Genomic DNA, 20,524 nt, shown 5'->3' on the forward strand with positions numbered 1-20,524 from the left:
AAAAAGGTGAAAAACCCAGTGCTGGTGAAAGTGTGCGAAAAGGGTGTCCATGCAGTGCTGGAGGGAGTATACATGACTAGTACTTTCCTAGAAAAATTTAGTAAAAGAAGCAAGAGCTTCAAATATGCTCGTGCCCTTTGACCTCTGGGAATTTATTCCAAGGAAATAATCAGGAAGAGAGGCATAGGTTTCCCTATAGGAATGTTAGTTTGGGGAATGTTAATAATAGAAAAGAAAAACATCAAATATACCAACATGATTTAACAAATCATCTGTGTAATGTGATTAAAAAGCTTTTGTAGGAAGAAATACATTAGCATGGTAAAGCGCTCACAGCATATTGCTGAAAGGGAAAAGCAGGTGATAAAACATGTACAGCACGAGCACGTTTTGTCAAAAATGTAAACGTGTTCAGAGAAAACCACACCCACCAAAATACTAACAGTATTTATCTCACAATGTTAGGTTTTTATGTTTCACCTTTTTCATTTATCTCTATGTATTCTATTTTTTGTGTGTGGTATGCGGGCCTCTCACTGTTGTGGCCTCTCCCGTTGAGGAGCACAGGCTCCGGACGCGCAGGCTCAGCGGCCATGGCTCACGGGCCCAGCCGCTCCACAGCATGTGGGATCTTCCCGGACCGGGGCACGAACCCGTGTCCCCTGCATCGGCAGGCGGACTCTCAACCACTGCGCCACCAGGGAAGCCCTCTATGTATTCTTTTTTAATTTTATTTTTGACCATGAGCATGTGCTGTCTGTGTACGTTTTTAAAGGCTATATTTCAGAAGTGGATCAGAGCCACTCCGTGACCTCGCCTGTGGAGTTTCTCTCCTCAGCAAGTTAACAGTGCCCAAAAGGGTTTGTAGGTTAAAGATTAAAAACTGAATGTGGGGACTTCCCTGGTGGTACAGTGGTTGGGAGTCCGCCTGCCAGTGCAGGGGACACGGGTTCGAGCCCTGGTCCGGGAGGATCCCACATGCCATGGAGCAACTAAGCCCACGTCCCACAACTACTGAGCCTGCTCTCTAGAGCCCTTGAACCACAACTACTGAAGCCCACGTGCCTAGAGCCCATGCTCCACAACAAGAGAAGCCACCGCAATGAGAAGCCCGCTCAGCGCACCAAGGAGTAGCCCCCGCTCGCTGCAACTAAAGAAAGCCCGTGCAGAGCAACGAAGACCCAATGCAGCCAAAAATAATAAATTAATTAAATAAATTTAAAAAAACAACTGAATGTTGAGTAGAGACAGGCCATAAGCATCTTTCAGAATTCATCACTACTCGTCGACAGATGAATGGATAAAGAAGATGTGGTATATTTATACAATGGAACATTACGTAGCCATAAGAAAAGAATGAAATAATGCCATTTGCAGCAACATGGATGGACCTAGAGATTATCATACTATGTAAAGTCAGACAGAGAAAGACAAATATTATATGATATCACTTATATGTGGAATCTTAAAAACAAAATGATACAAATGAACTTATTTACAAAACAGATACAGACTTACATAGAAAAAAACCTTATGGTTACCAAAGGGGAAAGGTGGTGGGGGAGAAGAGATAAACTGGGAATTTGGGATTAACAGAGACACACTACTATATATAAAATAGATAACCAACAAGGCCCTACTGTATAGCACAGAGAACTATACTGGATATCTTGTAATAACCAATAATGGAAAAGAAATTTAAAAAGAATAGACATATGTGTATAACTGAACCACTTTGCTGTACACCTGAAACATTCTAAATCAACACTTCAATAAAAAATACATTTTTATCATGATATCACTTATATGTGTAATCTAAAAAAAGGTAACAAATGAACTTATTTACAAAGCAGAAATAGAGCCACAGATGTAGAAAACAAACTTATGGTTACTGGGGGGAAGGAGGAGAGAGGGATAAGTTAGGAGATTGGGATTGACATATACACACTACTATATATAAAATAGATAATAAGAACCTACCGTATAGCACAGGGAACTCTACTCAACACTCTGTAATGACCTATATGGGAAAAGAATCTAAAAAAGAGTGGATATATGTATAACTGATTCACTCTGCTGTACACCTGAAACTAACACAACATGAAATCAACTATACTCCAATAAAAATTTTTTAAAAAATAAAATGCTCTAATTTATAAGTTAACTTTTAATTTAAATAACTGTGAAAAACTATTAGAAGTATAATAGTATAAAGCAAATTGGAATAAATGTTGAAGAAACTCTAAAAAATACATTTCTAAATAAATAAATAAAAATAAAATAAAATTCATCATCACTATTAGGAAGATCAAATTCATCTTGAGAAGTGTCCCTACTCCTTCCTGATGGTATGTCTCCTCCCTTTCCCCAACTATCCACACGTTTTCAGTGAGCACAGATTTCCCCCCGGCCCCCAGCACACACATGGTGGCCTCCAGTTGCCTGTGGGTGGACATGGTGATTCACCAAACCAGCTAGTCACTCACTGCCCCTTTTGAAATGTCCTTCCCACCATCCAGCCCTTCACACCCTCACACCCACAGTGCAAAGTCACATTTGGCATAAGAGTGAGAGGAAGTTGTAAGTTGAATTGAATTGAATGCTTAACCTCATTTTTGTTTTCTTCCTCCCTTTCTTTAATATCTCAGATTCTGTCATATTTTCTTATTCTTTCACACAACATTATTATAGAACATAGAGACGTCAAGGGTGTCCAATAAGAAATACAAGGCAATGTTGAACAAACCCTGAGAGCCTACAGTCTTCCTTGCAACTCCAGATGTAACATTTTCAAAGCCTCTGAAAAAGCATGCTCAAAACAGTGATGGCTGACCAGGGCTCCCTGAGCTATACAGGCCTCTGCTCTGGGGGTGATGGCCAGTCCTAGTGTCTGAGTGATTCCCTAGGCCCAGCAAAGGGAATAAGTTTCCAGAGCCCAATAAAAATAAAAACAAACAGCAACAACAACAACCATGCTCAAGCATTTAAGAGTCCATCGTATCTACTGAGATGATCATATGGTTTTTCTCCTTCAGTTTGTTAATATGGTGTATGACATTGATTGATTTGCGTATATTGAAGAATCCTTGCATTCCTGGGATAAACCCCACTTGATCATGGTATATGATCCTTATATTGTGCTGTTGGATTCTGTTTGCTAGTATTCTGTTGAGGATTTTTACATCTATGTTCATCAGCGATATTGGCCTGTAGTTTTCTTTTTTTGTGACATCTTTGTCTGGTTTTGGTATCAGGGTGATGGTGGCCTCGTAGAATGAGTTTGGGAGTGTTCCTCCCTCTGCTATATTTTGGAAGAGTTTGAGAAGGATAGGTGTTAGCTCTTCTCCAAATGTTTGATAGAATTCACCTCTGAAGCTATCTGGTCCTGGGCTTTTGTTTGTTGGAAGATTTTTAATCACAGTCTCAATTTCAGTGCTTGTGATTGGTCTGTTTATATTTTCTATTTCTTCCTGGTTCAGTCTCAAAAGGTTGTGCTTTTCTAAGAATTTGTCCATTTCTTCCAGGTTGTCCATTTTATTGGCATACAGTTGCTTGTAGTAGTCGCTCATGATCCTTTGTATTTCTGCAGTGTCAGTTTTTACTTCCCCTTTTTCATTTCTAATTCTATTGATTTGAGTCTACTCCCTTTTCTTCTTGATGAGTCTGGCTAATGGTTTAAGCTTTCGAAAAAAATTCAACACCCATTTATGATAAAAAACCTCCAGAAAGTAAGTGTACAGGGAACTTACCTCAACATAATAAAGGCCATATATGACAAACCCACAGCCAACATCATTCTCAGTTGTGAAAAACTGAAACCATTCCCTCTAAGATAAGGAACAAGACAAGGTTGTCCACTCTCACCACTATTATTCAACATAATTTTGGAAGTTTTAGCCACAGCAATCAGAGAAGAAAAAGAAATAAAAGGAATCCAAATCGGAAAAGAAGAATTAAAGCTGTCACTGTTTGCAGATGACATGGTACTATACATAGAGAATCCTAAAGATGCTACCAGAAAACTAGTAGAGCTAATCAATGAATTTGGCAAAGTAGCAGGATACAAAATTAATGCACAGAAATGCCCTGCATTCCTATACACTAATGATGAAAAATCTGAAAGAGAAATTAAGGAAACACTCCCATTTATCATTGCAACAAAAAGAATAAAATACCTAGGAATAAACCTACCCAAGGAGACAAAAGACCTGTATGCAGAAAACTATAAGACACTGATGAAAGAAATTAAAGACGATACAAACAGATGGAGAGATATACCATGTTCTTGGATTGGAAGAGTCAACATTGTGAAAATGACTATACTACCCAAAGCAATCTACAGATTCAATGCAATCCCTATCAAACTACCAATGGCACTTTTTACAGAGCTAGAACAAAAAATTTGTATGGAAACACAAAAGACCCCTCATAGCCAAAGCAATCTTAAGAAAGAAAAACAGAGCTGGAGGAATTGGGCTCCCTGACTTCAGACTATATTACAAAGCTACAGTAATCAAGACAGTATGGTACTGGCACAGAAACAGAAATATAGATCGATGGAACAGGATACAAAGCCCAGAGATAAACCCATGTACATATAGTCACCTTATTTTTGATAAAGAAGGCAAGAATATACAATGGAGAAAAGACAGCCTCTTCAGTAAGTGGTGCTGGGAAAACCGGACAGCTACATGTAGAAGAATGAAATTAGAACACTCCCTAACATCATACACAAAAATAAACTCAAAATGGATTAAAGACCTAAATGTAAGGCCAGGTACTATAAAACTCTTAGAGGAAAACATAGGCAGAACACTCTATGACATAAATCACAGCAAGATCCTTTTTGACCCACATCCTAGAGAAATGGAAATAAAAACAAAAATAAATGGGACCTAATGAAACTTAAAAGCTTTTGCACAGCAAAGGAAAACACAAACAAGACAAAAAGACAACCCTCAGAATGGGAGAAAATATTTGCAAATGAAGCAATTGACAAAGGATTAATCTCCAAAATATACAAGCAGCTCATGCAGCTTCAATATCAAAAAAACAAACAACCCAATCCAAAAATGGGCAGAAGACCTAAATAGACATTTCTCCAAAGAAAATATACAGATTGCCAACAAACACATGAAAGGATGCTCAACATCACTAATCATTAGAGAAATGCAAATCAAAAATACAATGAGGTAACACCTCACACCAGTCAGAATGGCCATCATCAAAAAATCTAGAAACAATAAATGCTGGAGAGCGTGTAGAGAAAAGGGAACCCCCTTGCACTGTTGGTGGGAATGTAAATTGATACAGCCACTATGGAGAACAGTATGGAAGTTCCTTAAAAAACTACAAATAGAACTACCATATGACCCAGCAATCCCACTACTGGACATATACCCTGAGAAAACCATAATTCAGAAAGAGTCATGTACCACAATGTTCACTGCAGCTCTATTTACAATAGCCGGGAGATGGAAGCAACCTAAGTGCCCATAAACAGATGAATGGATAAAGAAGATGTGGCACATATATACAATGGAATATTACTCAGCCATAAAAAGAAACGAAATTGAGTTATTTGTAGTGAGGTGGATGGACCTAGAGTCTGTCATACAGAGTGAAGTAAGTCAGAAAGAGAAAAACAAATACCGTATGCTAACACATATATATGGAATCTAAAAAAAAAAAAAGGTTCTGAAGAACCTAGGGGCGAGACGGGAATAAAGATGCAGACATAGGGAATGGACTTGAGGACACGGGGAGAGGGAAGGGTAAGCTGGGATGAAGTGAGAGTGGCGTGGACATATATACACTACCAAATGTAAAACAGATAGCTAGTGGGAAGCAGCCGCATAGCACAGGGAGATCAGCTCGGTGCTTTGTGACCACCTAGGGGGGGGGGAAAGGGAGGGGGGGAGGGAGGGAGTTGCAAGAGGGAGGGGATATGGGGATATATGTTATATGTATAGCTGATTTACTTTGTTATAAAGCAGAAACTAACACACCACTGTAAAGCAATTATACTCCAATAAAGACGTTAAAAAAAAAAAAGATTCCATTGTAAGCTCTTATGGAAGGAAGCATACACAAATCTTGCTAAAACAATATATTATAATTTTAAATGCAATCGGTGATATCTGTTTATAGCAATGCAATGCCGTCAGCCAAACACAGGCCCAGGTTATGCCCCTCTAGAACTGTGGAAGCATGAAGGAAAGTCATAAAATGTCTTAATTCTAACATCTACTACAGCATTTTAAAAGAACTTTACAACATCCTTCAGTTAAACCTCGTGATTTACCAAAAGACACATAACTATTGATGCCTTATGGGTAGTATATAGTCATAAAATATATCTCCCACATATTTCATAGTTAATCTTCCATGGAATAAAACATATGTAATCATAGGTGATCTTTTAATAGGGCTCACAGACACACTTAGGGTTAAATATGGCTACAGAGCCACATAACTCCAAGAAATCCTTCAAATCTTGTCTAAACAAACAGCATGACATTGTCAGTTTTATCAGATTCCATTTGCCCCTCTTAAATACTTCATCAGTGTATAAGTAAACAAAGGGAAAAGGAGGGGAAAAAAATACAGAAACGAAAACCAAAGTGCAAATCAATCATCTTACCGTCCCCTTTCCTTATGGTTGGAGGCTTTGGGAACAGCTGGCCCCAAGGGAGGTGGTAAGTCAGGGTCAGCCCGCAGGGTTTCTGTCCCTGGTTGGAGCCCGCTGAGTTGATGGTGGTTATTAAAAACAAAAGTGCATTTAGAAGTCAGTCCTGGATGGAGTTGCTAATTGCACTTTTCTTTCCCAAAGAGCTTTGGGTCTGGTCTGTACGTAGGAGAGGGACGCCTCACAGCTTGTCAGGAGACCCAGCTGTGCAGAGGCTGAGAGAAAGGAGAAAGTGGGCTCCGGTGATGCCTCTTAGGGCTTTAATCCTCAGCTGTGACACATGTGGGGAACTAGAAACAGGAAACTCTGAGCCCAGCAGGCAGCCAGAAACATTCAGAAAACGTGCCAAGCCCTTTCGAAATACCACACTCTCCACTGAGCATTCACTCCTAACAGTTCACAGGCTGTGTCTCTCTTCTCAAATGACTGAGCCATAAACCTGGGCAAGGCTGGCCCACAGATATCTCATCTGTCACAGTTCCTGTTATCAGAATCTGGACCAGGCCAGGCCAGGCCTGGGGTCTCCTATGCCCTCCCTCTTCTGCCAACCTCCCAAGCCTCTTGTAATGACATCCACAGATGGGAGCTCCCGGCGATGCTGCAGGACCTTTCATTCAGGTCTTTGCATGTTTCAGACGCAGGGCCTCTTCCTACTGTGCCCACCGCCCCTGCCATGTTGCCCTGGGGACACTGCAGGGATCTCTTCTCAGCATCCCGGAGGCGAGGAGACCCAAGAGTCACCCCTGGGTTCAAAATCCATCCGGGCAGGGAGGATTCGAGGAAATGTAGCCAGAGCTTCTGGCTTCCACTCGCAGCGGCCTGATCCATCCCCGAGAGACTGTGCTGCTGAATCCCTCTTCTGTTTCTCTCTCACGGCCCCTCCTGCGCCCCGCATCCAGATTCATGTTCTCAACACAGCGCGGGCACCGCCTATCAGAGCTGTACTCAAAGTCTGCAGCGCAAGGACCAAAATGGCCAAAGCTCCTCTCCTGGCATCCAAGGCCCTCCCGCAGCTACCTCCGCATACCTTTCCACCTTGTCCCACTGCCCTTTAAAAGAACCCCCCGCGCCAACCTGGATGGGCCACCACTCTCTCCAGAAGACAACGTTCAAACCTGTGCTTGCACGTGCTCTGCAGCCACCACCCTGCCCCGTCTCCCCTTCTCTTGAATGTGATGTCACAACACGCACAACACTCCGTCCCCCTCCTCTTCGTCCCCCTCCCCGCACTTCCGGTCTTCACCACCGTTCGCTCATGCATACCCCCTACTGCATCCTGGGGTGACGCTCCCTGCTCTGAATCCAAGTCTTCTCTCCATGATAATAACACAGACAGCAAGGGTGGGCACTTATTATGTATCAGGCGTTTTTCCAGGAACTTTAAATTCTTTAAGCCCATTTTACAGATAAGGCAATTGAGGCATGGAAAAGGTAAGTACTTTCCCCAAGATTCCCTCAGCCAGGCAGGGTGGAGCCCGGGTGGAACCCAACCTGGCCTTGCTCTTTGAGTCTTTCCAGGGACCTGTGCTATTTATCAATATTTGTGAACAGGGAGTATGTACTCAGGGGGAGTGCAATTTCCTCACCCTTCTCGGTATCCTTTCCAGAGGGCCTCCCAGAATGTTTTCCAATGCTAAATGATTATAAGTAGCTGTGACTAATTGGGAGACTAATGAGCTTTAATTGAGAGATCAAATGTTTCCACCTGAGTGGTAGACAGGACTTTCAACATTAAGAATGAGCAGAATGGTCTTGAGGTTAAGGCAACATTCCTGTAGAGGTTTTGCTGACATTTTTAACCTACCTATCACGTGACTATTCAGGCCTAGGCCATCTGGTGCATCAACAGACTGCTAAAGACATAACCTCACTGAAAAAGCTGAGATACCCTCAAAGGTCGGGGGGCCGGGGGAACTTTCCACCCTTCCTCCAATGTGGAGTAGCAGAGGCCTCTGGAGCCTAACCCACCCGCAGCTCCAGGGGCAGCCTTGCTGATCTGAGCTGTTAGACCCTTAGAAACACACTAGTACCGCCCACGTTGCTGGCCAGGTGCTACTCATGCTGGAAGGTGAATGATATTTCACTGAAGAGATGTTTCTGGCTTCCACTGAAGGCAAGACCCTCTCAATGCTCTTTGGAAGAACAACAACAAAAGATCAGGAAGACACAGCTTTTGTCCCCAAGAAACTTACTACCCAGTTGATAGGGAGGCCATGGACAAGACACCAGCAGGCTTAACCCACCCTAGGTATTTGCCCCAAAACAGGAGTTTGTTTTCCCAAGTTTTCCCTAATCAGTTTATCCTTACTGAACATTTAGTGGAGAGGAAAGATTTTGTTTCCAGGATTTTTCTGACCCTCTTTTCCACTCTAGATGTCTCCCTTCCTCTTTCCCGCTTCTCAACAAGGAGACACACATGCACACACATGCACACACACACTCCTGCCTGGGTTTTGTCAGTTGCTTAGTCCCACCCGACAGAGTTCAGGGAAAACAAATTGTCAGAGTTGGCAATAAAAATTCAGTACCAGAAGTTCATGGAAAATCTCCAAACTCCAAGGTCCTTTACAAAGTCTGGAGCACAGCACTCACTGAGCCAAGCCCGCAGATTTTACCATGGAAACTCTCAGAAGACGTCATTATGACGCGATTTTATAAGCGACATGGTCTTTACAGAACTCCGAAACATCTGTATTTATACTTAATAGGTCAGAAATAGCTCACATATTTTCCCGTAATATTTTTATGGAAAAGTTTGCACATTCAGAATGGATCTGCATTTAAGAATATCTTTAATGTGACTGTAACCCACTTCTCCATGTGTTTCCTTAATCCATGTGTTTCCTACACACCATAATCAATGAGAAAGGAGAATGCAAAGCACATACAACGTGTGTGTGTGTGTGCATGCACGTGCATATGTGTGCATGTGTGTGCTTGCGTGTGTGCCTTCAGGCAAGCATGTCCATACCTGGAATCTGACCTTGCCTGTCCTGTCACATACTACAGGTCCTTAAGAAAGGGTGGTAAACCCTGCTTTACTAGGTCCAGCAATTTGGTAATTAATTTTGTAGTTAGACACTGACCTGGGCCCCAGGAGACCTGGATGAAAGAGGCTGCTCTAACTTCATGGATGTGGCTTTGGGGAAACCACTTCACCTCTCTGCACTTCAGTTTCTACATCTGGAAAAACATACAGTATAATCTAAATCCTTGCTACACAAAGTGTGGCCACAGTCCAGAGACATCATCAAGGAATGCACTAGAAATGCAGACTCTCAGGCCCCACCCCAGAACGACTGAATCAGAATCAGCATTTTTTTTTTTTTTTTTTTTTTTTTTTTTTTTTGCGGTACGCGGGCCTCACTGCTGTGGCCTCCCCCACCGCGGAGCATAGGCTCCGGACGCACAGGCCCAGCGGCCATGGCTCACAGGCCTAGCCGCTCCGTGGCATGTGGGATCCTCCCGGACCGGGGCACGAACCCATGTCCCCTGCACCGGCAGGCGGACTCTCAACCACTGCGCCACCAGGGAAGCCCCAGAATCGGCATTTTAATAAGATTCCCCACGTGACCCATGTGAGCGGTAAAGCTTGAGGAACACTGATCTAAATGTTCTCTGAAGTGCCTTCCAGGGGCACATTTTGTTAGTTTAACCCTTATCCCTTTCATCTGAAGAGTTAACATGCTATACACAATGGCTGCCTTGTGACCTTTGTGGTTATGACCCGGGGGGATCTGGCTGATTCCACTTCTGTTCCAGGCAATGACACATAAACAGACCAGATCATCTCCATGACTCTCCCAGACCACTAAGTCACACTCTGTCTTCCAGCTTCCTTCCAAGCCTCTTAGGAGAATACTTAATACTTAACCCTTAATACTGCCTACCTCCAGACAGCTCCCACATCCATCACTGGGTCTGAGGGGTTGTGCAAGCACAGATTAGTGAACAGGAAAGATTCTAGATGAATTATTACAGTGATCGTCTTTAGCACTTAATGAAGCCATGATCACTAAGAGAAAGCATGAAGTGACTAAGAATGAACGAAGTCTGGTGAAGCTCATTTAATCTTGTATTTGATGGGGTCAGAGAGGTGGAGATTAGGCAGAATACTGAGAATTTAATGAATCAGGATTTCACGAAAGCATTTCAAACCTCTTTCTTGTGAGCAAGATGAAGAATACACTCAGTAGAGTTGGACACCTTCCTAAACGCCCATACTCCATGACAAATGGGTTAATGTGAAGAGTGGTCACCAGTGGACAACCTCGGGTGCCATACTTGTTCCCTCCCAGGAAAGTGGCAGCTAGGATGGATGTGTACAAGTTCACGGTCACCCTCCAGCTACAGCAAGTCAAGAGTAGAGGAGGTAAGGGTGGTTGGAAGGGATATATTCCCCCCCTGCCAAAAAAACCAAATTCAGGATTAAAAAGCAAAACAGAAATCTGAAGCCAAAAAAAATTACCAAGTGAGCATGGGCAAAAAAACCCCAGAGAGTGTGGAAGTGGTAATATTTCCAGGGGTCATGAGTGCAGGACAACAGAGGGCCACAAACCCAAGCCAGAGATTGGGAAGGGAATTGGGAGCTGCAGAGTGAGTTCTACAACATGTGGGCACAGCTCACCACGTGATGGGAGACCAGCACTTAAAATGGACTTTGAATTCACGGAGTGAGCAAATCAGGATCCCAAAAGATCCCATGAGGATGGAGCCATGGCCAAATCTAACAATAGGAAATGTAACAGAGGCAAATCTAAAGTCCTATTCTTACTTCCCAAACCTCATTTTGTAAGTACAGGACAAGGCACCCAAAAAGCAAAAGCATGGGTGGAGGACACAACCAAACAAATGTTAGGGTCTCAATTGACTAAGATGTCCTCTGTGAACCCTAAGTGTGATGGGAGACTGCGAATTCAGCTGCCCTGGTAGAAGCATAGCTTCTCATACAAGGAGGGCGGCCACTCTCGAGATTGTCCTCCAGAGCAATGTTTTCCAAATGTTCTCCCACCATGGCACTCAGAGAAAATGAGAACAAGGGCTGCTCTTGGCCAGAGAAGACCAACCAAGCCCTCCACCCTGCCCATAGGTCGAGGGGATTGATATCTGTACACCTGGAAGCCATCAGGCCAAGGGACCCTACCACAGAGATGTTGAAACAGGAAACCAGGGCCAGTAGGGATAAATCCAAAACTAGAATTCAGGTCTGCAAACTTCAACACCTTTCTTAGTTACTCTGTTCACAGTGCCTCACTGCATATATCCGTGAACTTTGGGTGAGGTTTTCAGCTCTTTCAGTGAATGAGGAACTCATTGTTTTTTAATAAGGTAAGATGATATATTTACTATGTGTCAAGTTCTAAATATGAGTAACAGTCCAATAAATGTGCCCAACTTACTGTGCCATTAAATTTTACATGAAAACACTGTCTTTGGTTGTTCTTTGACACAAGTTAACTAGTGTCACTAAGTTTGTGGGAAGGTTCGAAACATTCCAATTAGTATAGAATTTTAAAATATTTTGTCATGAAAAATGTAACCATGATACAGAAGATAAGAAGGAAAAAAGAAAAGACTTAAACATTCTTCATGATCTTGCAGCCAAATTCCCATCACTGTTGGCATTTTGGAATATTTCCATCTACTCTTTTTTTTCTAGGCACATATGTCTTTGTAATCTCTTCTGATTTAACATTACATCACAAGTGGTTTTTTATGCTATTACATGGCTTTTATCACTATAGTTTTTAGTGCCAGGTACTGCATATCACCTCCTATTCTGACACATTACCCCTTTTTCACAGTCTTGACTCTATTGCTTTCATTTTACATTTAAAAAGAAAAAAGACTGTATCCACACACTACATTTGAAAAGTCTGGATGAGAGGAAATGAGGGGAGGGATAAATTATGAGTTTGGGATTAACATATACACACTACTATATATAAAATAGATAACCAAAAAGGACCTACTGTATAGCACAGGGAACTCTACTCAGTATTTTATAATAAACTATAATGGAAGAGAATCTGAAAAATAATATATATGTGCGTGTATATATATATATATATATATATATATATATACACACACACACGTATAACTGAATCACTTGGCTGTACATTTGAAATTAACACATTGTAAATTAACTATACTTAAAGAAAAAATTTAAAAATAAAAGTCTGGATGGACAACACATCCATGGCACCCACAGTGGTTGTTTGGAAAGGAAGGAATTGTTGATAATACAGGGTTGATTTCTTTGTTATATTTTTCTGCATGCTATAGATATTTTACCAAAGGTATGCATTCTTTCTAATAGAAACTCTAAAAATCTACAGAATATGACTTTTCAGACTCAGTGACTAGTAATGGAACACTCAGGTGCTCTTGTCCCTTCTGTAGCTGACGCTCAAATGGCCCACAAACACCGCTGCATCCAGTGCAAGGAAATCCACAGAGCATGCTGATTCACTTAAATTTAACAGCCTTTATCATCAAATGCGTTGGGAGGTGCGTGTGTGGCGGGGGGGGGGCGCCAGAAAACATCATTCCCCATGTTTATTAGACCTATATCCTCCTAGATGAAGATTTCATGAGCAAAAAACACGTTAACTTTCCAGCTTACTGCAAATATTGTTTCAATTATAGAAATCATAAAAATAAAAAGGTCTAAACATAGCTATGGGTTAACAAAGGGAAGATCCCACATGCCGCATAGCGGCTAAGCCCGTGCGCCACAACTACTGAGCCTGCGCGTCTGGAGCCTGTGCTCCGCAACGGGAGAGGCCACGGCAGAGAGAGGCTCGCGCACCGCGATGAAGAGGGGCCCCTGCTCGCCGCAACTGGAGAAAGCCCTCGCACAGAAATGAAGACCCAACACTGCCCAAAATAAATAAATTTATAAAACAAAAAAACGAAAAAAACCAATGTGCTGCATAAATACAACTAAAACAAAATTTGCTTTTGAGAACATTCAACTCAGTGAACAATCTCCTTCTACCCTGGTTTTATGTCTCCCTCTCTGAACATTTCTTCCGTGTTCTGAATCCTCATCTTCCTCCTAACTTCTAGCTACCACGACTCCTCAGGAATCACACCTGCCAAGTCAACTGAGGCTCTTCTCCCACCTCTTTGCCTCAACCCTCCCCCTCCGGGAAGATGGGTGCTATTGCATCTCCAGCCCGGGCTCCTGTCCCAGCTCAGGACAAGTTTACCTGTTCCCTGGGCACTCCACCCTGTGGTTGTTCAACATTCCTCTATAGCAACCTGGTGTCAAGTACTGCACTGGCCTGAGAATACAGCTCTGAAAACCCTGCTTTCTGGAACCCTGCAGTCAAAGACAGCAGGATGTGGGCCAGAATCCTGTCCTGAGGACGTGGGAGATGTATGTCCAATGTTAGCAGGGTACGGGGGACCAGCACAAAATCAACTCGGCTACCTGAGCACCCCTTCCAGCTCCCCCCACAGACTCACTCCACACTCACATGTCCCCCTGACTCTCATCACCAGGCACAATTATTAACTCCCCCTCACCCTGTCCATACAGGCATCATAACTCTTTTACTTTCATTGTTTCTTCACATTTGGTTCTTTAAATAGCCAATGAATATTGGCTTGACTTTGCCTTAAAAATCTTTCTTCTAAAGAGGTGGAAAGAAAAGAAACTATTTGTTCAGTCATCATTAACATTTTATATGCCAGAAGGTTGAAATTATATATATAATCATATATAATATAAATTATATGCCTATATGCAAATATTGATGTATTTAGTGCCTTATATCAAAAGCTAGTGACCAGGGATTTCCACCAAATGGACTCAGGAACCTCTCTGCTAATAGACTGAGGAAAATAATTTAAACCACATGGAATGAAGAGTAAGAATAAAAGCATCTCACACTTAAAGAAAGAACACAGAAAGGATAAAAACTTTCTAGAAGTATGAACTCATAAAAGACAACCCCAGAGACAAAGAGCAGAGAAAACTGGTTGTCTCAGTCTTGTCTCTAAGTGAAGGTTGACAAAGAATTATCATCTCCCATGAAAATACATGCCTCCTGGCACACCTTTGTGAGGGGCTAGAGCCTGATTTTACACACTTTTATATGTTCTGAAAAGCCATAAGGCAATTTAAAGTAGTCCTAAGTCTCCTGGCTGAGGGAAATGTAAATACTCCCTGGAGGAAGACACTAGAAATGGACCTCAAAAAATTTCCACTGATTGATGTCAAACAAACATGATTTCACAATCAAAAATTTTAAAACATACAAGTACATAAGCTATTAAGCATTCACAGAAAAAAACCCAAAAAAAACAAGAGAACCAGGCTGACAAAAGAAAACCTTCAACTACTGAATGATCAAATATAGACTATAAAGCAAATATATACATGTTTTAAACAATTGAAAGGAAATCAAAACATAGTAAGGGGTAAAAGAATGTTAAAAATATTCAGGCTGACTAAAAGAAAGACACATGCACTGTTTATTAAAATTGACTCTGAAATTAGGCCACAAGTTTAGAACAAATTTCAAATTATTGGTATCAGACACAGACCCTATACTCTTACTACAGTGCAATTAAATTAGAGAGAATAACAAAGACACTCACATATTCGGAAATGTAAATATACACTTCTAAATTAAATTATATTTATATAATTAAATTATATGATACTTTAAAATTAAATTATACTTTTTAAAAACTACATATCAAACCTAACAGTAGGGGCTTCCCTGGTGGCGCAGTGGTTGAGAGTCCGCCTGCCGATGCAGGGGACAAGGGTTCATGCCCCGGTCTGGGAAGATCCCAAATGCCGCGGAGCGGCTGGGCCCGTGAGCCATGGCCGCTGAGCCTGCGCGTCCGGAGCCTGTGCTCCGCAACGGGAGAGGCCACAACAGTGAGAGGCCCGTGTACTGAAAAAAAAAAAAAAAAAAAAAAAAAAAACTAACAGTATACAAAAAAACTAACAGTATATAAGGGAGCACTTTTAGCTTTAAGATCATATATTAGAAAAAGGGTTAAAATTAATGAGCTCAGCACCCTACTTAAGAAATTAGGAAAAGAACACAGAAAAATTTAAAGAAGGAAAAGAAGAAAATATTAAATATGAGAACAGACATTAATGACATGGAAAGCAGAATAAAGTACAGCAGATCAGCAAGGCTCTCACACAGGCCAAAAAAAAAAAAAGACTAATAAAATTGACAGGCCTGTAGCAATCCTGATGAAAGAAAAGAAACTTCATAAACTATTAGGAATGAAGGAATGAATAGGGATACATATATATGGCAAGAACTAAAAATAAGAGAATACCAAGAACCACTTCAAGCCAATAAACCTGAAAATTTAGATGAAAGGAATAAATTCCAAGAAAAATATGATTTATCAAAACCGACTAGAGAAAAAAATAGAAAATCTGAATAGTTCCATGCAATATTAATCCACATAATAAACTGTTTCTACAAAGAAAACACTTTGCCTAAATGATATTCTGGGTGACTTCTCCAATTTTTCAAGCAATAAATAAGATTACTCTCTTGGTTATAAGACTACTATCCAAAAATGAGTTGTATTTCTGTACATGTAAAATCTTTATTAGCAACAAAAATTATAAGGACCTAGGAATAAATCTGGCAAAAATACAAGCAATACCTTTGTAGAAAAATATCATATAACTTTAATGGAAAACCTTAAAGAAAACTGAAGTAAATTGATAGAGAAACAGTAATCTCAAAGATTTCAATCTTCTCCAAACTGATTAATAGAATTAATGATTTAATCCTACAGGAGTTTTAATGGAAATGTATAGGTTCGTTTTAAATAAATTGAAGAGATAGGACCAAAACTAGCTTTTTTTAAATACTGGGAAAGGAAATCAGATCAGGGCACTTGCATAAAGCAACTATCAAAACTTATCATAAAGCTACAGCAATTAAAGAATTGGTGTGAGGATATACAAGCAGACCAGGAACAGAATAAAGGGCCCAGGAAGAGGCCCACACTGAGATGACAAGGCAGAGGCAATGCACGCTTATTAAATGCGTACGTGCCCCCCAAATTTCACCACCTCCCTTGTGGTATGCTTGGGGCCAACTAGTTCTGGACAAGTGGCTGTGAGCAGAATTGACCTGTTAAGGGTGCAGGTTTTTTAGCTTAACTCCTTTATATGTTACTTCTATTCCATTAAAATTTTCAAATATTTCATAATTTAAAAATGAAAACATAATCATTGCTTCTCTCTTGTCTTCTTGATTTTAAAGAAAAAAGAAAACTCTGTTGTAGTGAAATGTCATGAGATAAAACAGAATTTATTGGGTTAGGGTTAGCAATATAAACAAGTGGAATTTTTCTCCTTAGTGGAGAAGTCAGCTTCCTTTCCTGCATTCTTTGTCATCACTGCAAACTCTTTCTACCGCAACAGCAGTCGGGTTGGGCGTTTTCCCCCCATTATTACTATAAAAAATGGCATCATCACTACTACTGTGCAAGAACTGTACATATGTGACTTTCAGAGGAAATACCTGGTTCATGAGGTAGCAATAAGAAAGGACTCTGTGGTGGAGGGAGAGGATAAAGTTCAAAGTTTAAACTCTTGGGAAACAGCTGTGAAGTGGAAAATGCGATAAGTTTTGACATATGTGTAAGCGTGTGAGATCATCACCACAATCAAAAGAATGAATATACCCATCACCACTAAAATTTTCTCACACCATTTTGCAACTCATCCCTTCTGCCCCTCCCGGACCACCACCGATCTGCCTTTCTGTTAGCATTGATTAGTTTGCATTTTCTAGAATTTTATATGAATGGAATCATACAATGTATGCTCTTTTTGTCTGTCTTTTTTCACTCTGCATAATTATTTTAAGATTCATCTATATTGTAGTATGTATGGATACTTGGTTCCTTTTTAGTGCTGAGTGGTATTTCATTGTATGGATGTACCACTGTTCACACATTCACTTGTTGCTGGACATTTGGAGAGTTTCCATTTTAGGTCTATTACAAGTAAAACTGCTCTGGACATTTGTATACAATCTTTGTGGGCTTCCATTTCTCTTGGGTAAATACTATGGAGTAAAATGTCTGTATCAGATAGTAGGCATATTTTGAACTTTGAGGGAAACTACCAAATTGTTTCCCGAAGTGTTTGTACCATTTCACATGCCCACCAGCACTATTTGAGAGTTCCCTGTCCTCCACATTCTCACCAACACTTGGTATGGTTAGTCTTTTTCATTTTGGCCATTATAACAGATTTCTCCCTGAGCACTAATGATGTTAAGCATCTTGTCATGTGCTTATTTTCCGTTCATACATCTTCCTGGATGAAGCATCTGTTTAAATCATTTGCCCATTTTTAAATTGGATAGTTTGTTTTCTTACCGTATATCTTAAGGGTTCTTTGTATATTCCAGTCCTTTACCAGGTATAAGATTGGTAAATGCTTCCTGTGGCTTGTCTTTTCATTCTCTTGAGTGTCTTCAGAAGAGCAGGAGGTTTTTTAAATTTTTTATCAACTTTTTTTTTATGGATTGTGCTTTAGTCACATATATCTTTTTTTTAACATCTTTATTGCAGTATAATTGCTTTACGATGGTGTGTTAGTTTCTGCTTTATAACAAAGTGAATCAGTTATACATACACATATGTTCCCATATCTCTTCCCTCGTGCATCTCCCTCCCTCCCACCCTCCCTATCCCACCCCTCCAGGCGGTCACAAAGCACCGAGCTGATCTCCCTGTGCTATGCGGCTGCTTCCCACTAGCTATCTATTTTATGTTTGGTAGTGTATTTATGTCCATACCACTCTCTCACTTTGTCACAGCTTGCCCTTCCCCCTCCCCATATCCTCAAGTCCATGCTCTAGTAGGTCTGTGTCTTTATTCCCGTCTTACCCCTAGGTACTTCATGACCTTTTTTACTTTTTCTTAGATTCCATATATATGTGTTAGCATATGGTATTTGTTTTTCTCTTTCTGACTTACTTCACTCTGTATGACAGACTCTAGGTCCATCCACCTCACTACAAATAACTCAATTTCCTTTCTTTTTATGGCTGCGTAATATTCCATTGTATATATATACCACATCTTCTTTATCCATTCACCTGCTGATGGACACTTAGGTTGCTTCCATGTCCTGGCTATTGTAAATAGAGCTGCAGTGAACATTGTGGTACATGACTCTTTTTCAATTATGGTTTTCTCAGGGTATATGCCCAGTAGGGGGATTGCTGGGTCATATGGTAGTTCTATTTGTGGTTTTTTAAGGAACCTCCATACTGTTCTCCATAGTGGCTGTATCAATTTACATTCCCACCAATAGTGCAAGAGTGTTCCCTTTTCTCCACACCCTCTCCAGCATTTATTGTTTCTAGATTTTTTGATGATGGCCATTCTGACCAGTGTTAGATGATACCTCATTGTATTTTTGATTTGCATTTCTCTAATGATTAATGATGTTGAGCATCCTTCCATGTGTTTGTTGGCAATCTGTATATCTTCTTTGGAGAAATGTCTTTTTAGGTCTTCTGCCCATTTTTGGATTGGGTTGTTTGTTTTTTCGTTATTGAGCTGCATGCGCTGCTTGTTAATTTTGGAGACTAATCCTTTGTCAGTTGCTTCATTTGCAAATATTTTCTCCCATTCTGAGGGTTGTCTTTTGGTCTTGTTTATGGTTTCCTTTGATGTGCAAAAGCTTTTAAGTTGCTACCAGAAAACTACTAGAGCTAATCAATGAATTTGGTAAAGTAGCAGGATACAAAATTAATGCACAGAGATCTCTGGCATTCTTATACACTAATGATGAAAAATCTGAAAGTGAAATCAAGAAAACACTCCCATTTACCACTGCAACAAAAAGAATAAAATATCTAGGAATAAACCTACCTAAGGAGAAAAAGGACCTGTATGCAGAAAACTATAAGACACTGATGAAAGAAATTAAAGACGATACAAATAGATGGAGAGATATACCATGTTCTTGGATTGGAAGCGTCAACATTGTGAAAATGACTCTACTACCCAAAGCAATCTACAGATTCAATGCAATCCCTATCAAACTACCCATGGCATTTTTCACAGAACTAGAAGAAAAACTTTCACAATTTGTATGGAAACACAAAAGACCCCAAATAGCCAAATCAATCTTGAGAACGAAAAACGGAGCTGGAGGCATCAGGCTCCCTGACTTCAGACTATACTACAAAGCTACAGTAATCAAGACAGTATGGTACTGGCACAAAAACAGAAATATAGATCAACGGAACAGGATACAAAGTCCAGAGATAAACCCACGCACATATGGTCACCTTATCTTTGATAAAGGAGGCAAGAATATACAGTGGAGAAAAGACAGCCTCTTCAGTAAGTGGTTCTGGGAAAACAGGACAGGTACATGTAAAAGTATGAAATTAGAACACTCCCTAACACCATACACAAAATAAACTCAAAATGGATTAAAGACCTAAATGTAAGGCCAGACACTATCAAACTCTTAGAGGAAAACATAGGCAGAACGCTCTATGACATAAATCACAGCAAGATCCTTTTTGACCCACCTCCTAGAGAAATGGAAATAAAAACAAAAATAAACAAATGGGACCCAATGAAACTCCAAAGCTTTTGCACATATATCTTTGCCTAACCCAAGATCATCAACGTTTTCTCTTACATTTTCTTCTAACAGTTTTATGATTTTAGGTTTTACATTTAGTTCTATTATCCATTTTGAGACACTTTTTGTGGATGGAGTGAAATATGGATCAAAAGATTTTTGGGGGGTGTGCTTTTATTTTGCATATGGATGTGGAATTGTTTCAGCATGAT

At 40.6% G+C, this 20,524-nt stretch overlaps 1 protein-coding gene and 1 non-coding gene across 4 annotated transcripts in view; one reads left to right on the forward strand and one right to left on the reverse strand.

The window, feature by feature from the left end:
• Positions 1-7,132, reverse strand: part of LOC114901038 (interleukin-1 receptor type 1-like) — an 84,172-nt gene extending 77,040 nt beyond the window's left edge. For all 3 annotated transcript variants that reach the window (XM_029232640.1, XM_029232643.1, XM_029232645.1), the window contains exon 1: positions 6,644-7,132. The gene's annotated coding sequence lies outside the window, so the exon portion shown is untranslated. The remainder of the gene's footprint in view (positions 1-6,643) is intronic.
• On the forward strand, positions 2,815-2,900 carry LOC114901150. The gene has a single exon (XR_003795033.1). It is a non-coding gene; the product is annotated as a small nucleolar RNA SNORD86 (small nucleolar RNA).
• Positions 7,133-20,524: the final 13,392 nt, after the last annotated feature.

Source organism: Monodon monoceros, unplaced genomic scaffold (genome assembly GCF_005190385.1).
Source record: "Monodon monoceros isolate NGI ecotype Baffin Bay Population unplaced genomic scaffold, NGI_Narwhal_1 Super_Scaffold_19, whole genome shotgun sequence".
In the NCBI taxonomy this organism is placed as follows: Eukaryota; Metazoa; Chordata; class Mammalia; order Artiodactyla; family Monodontidae; genus Monodon; species Monodon monoceros.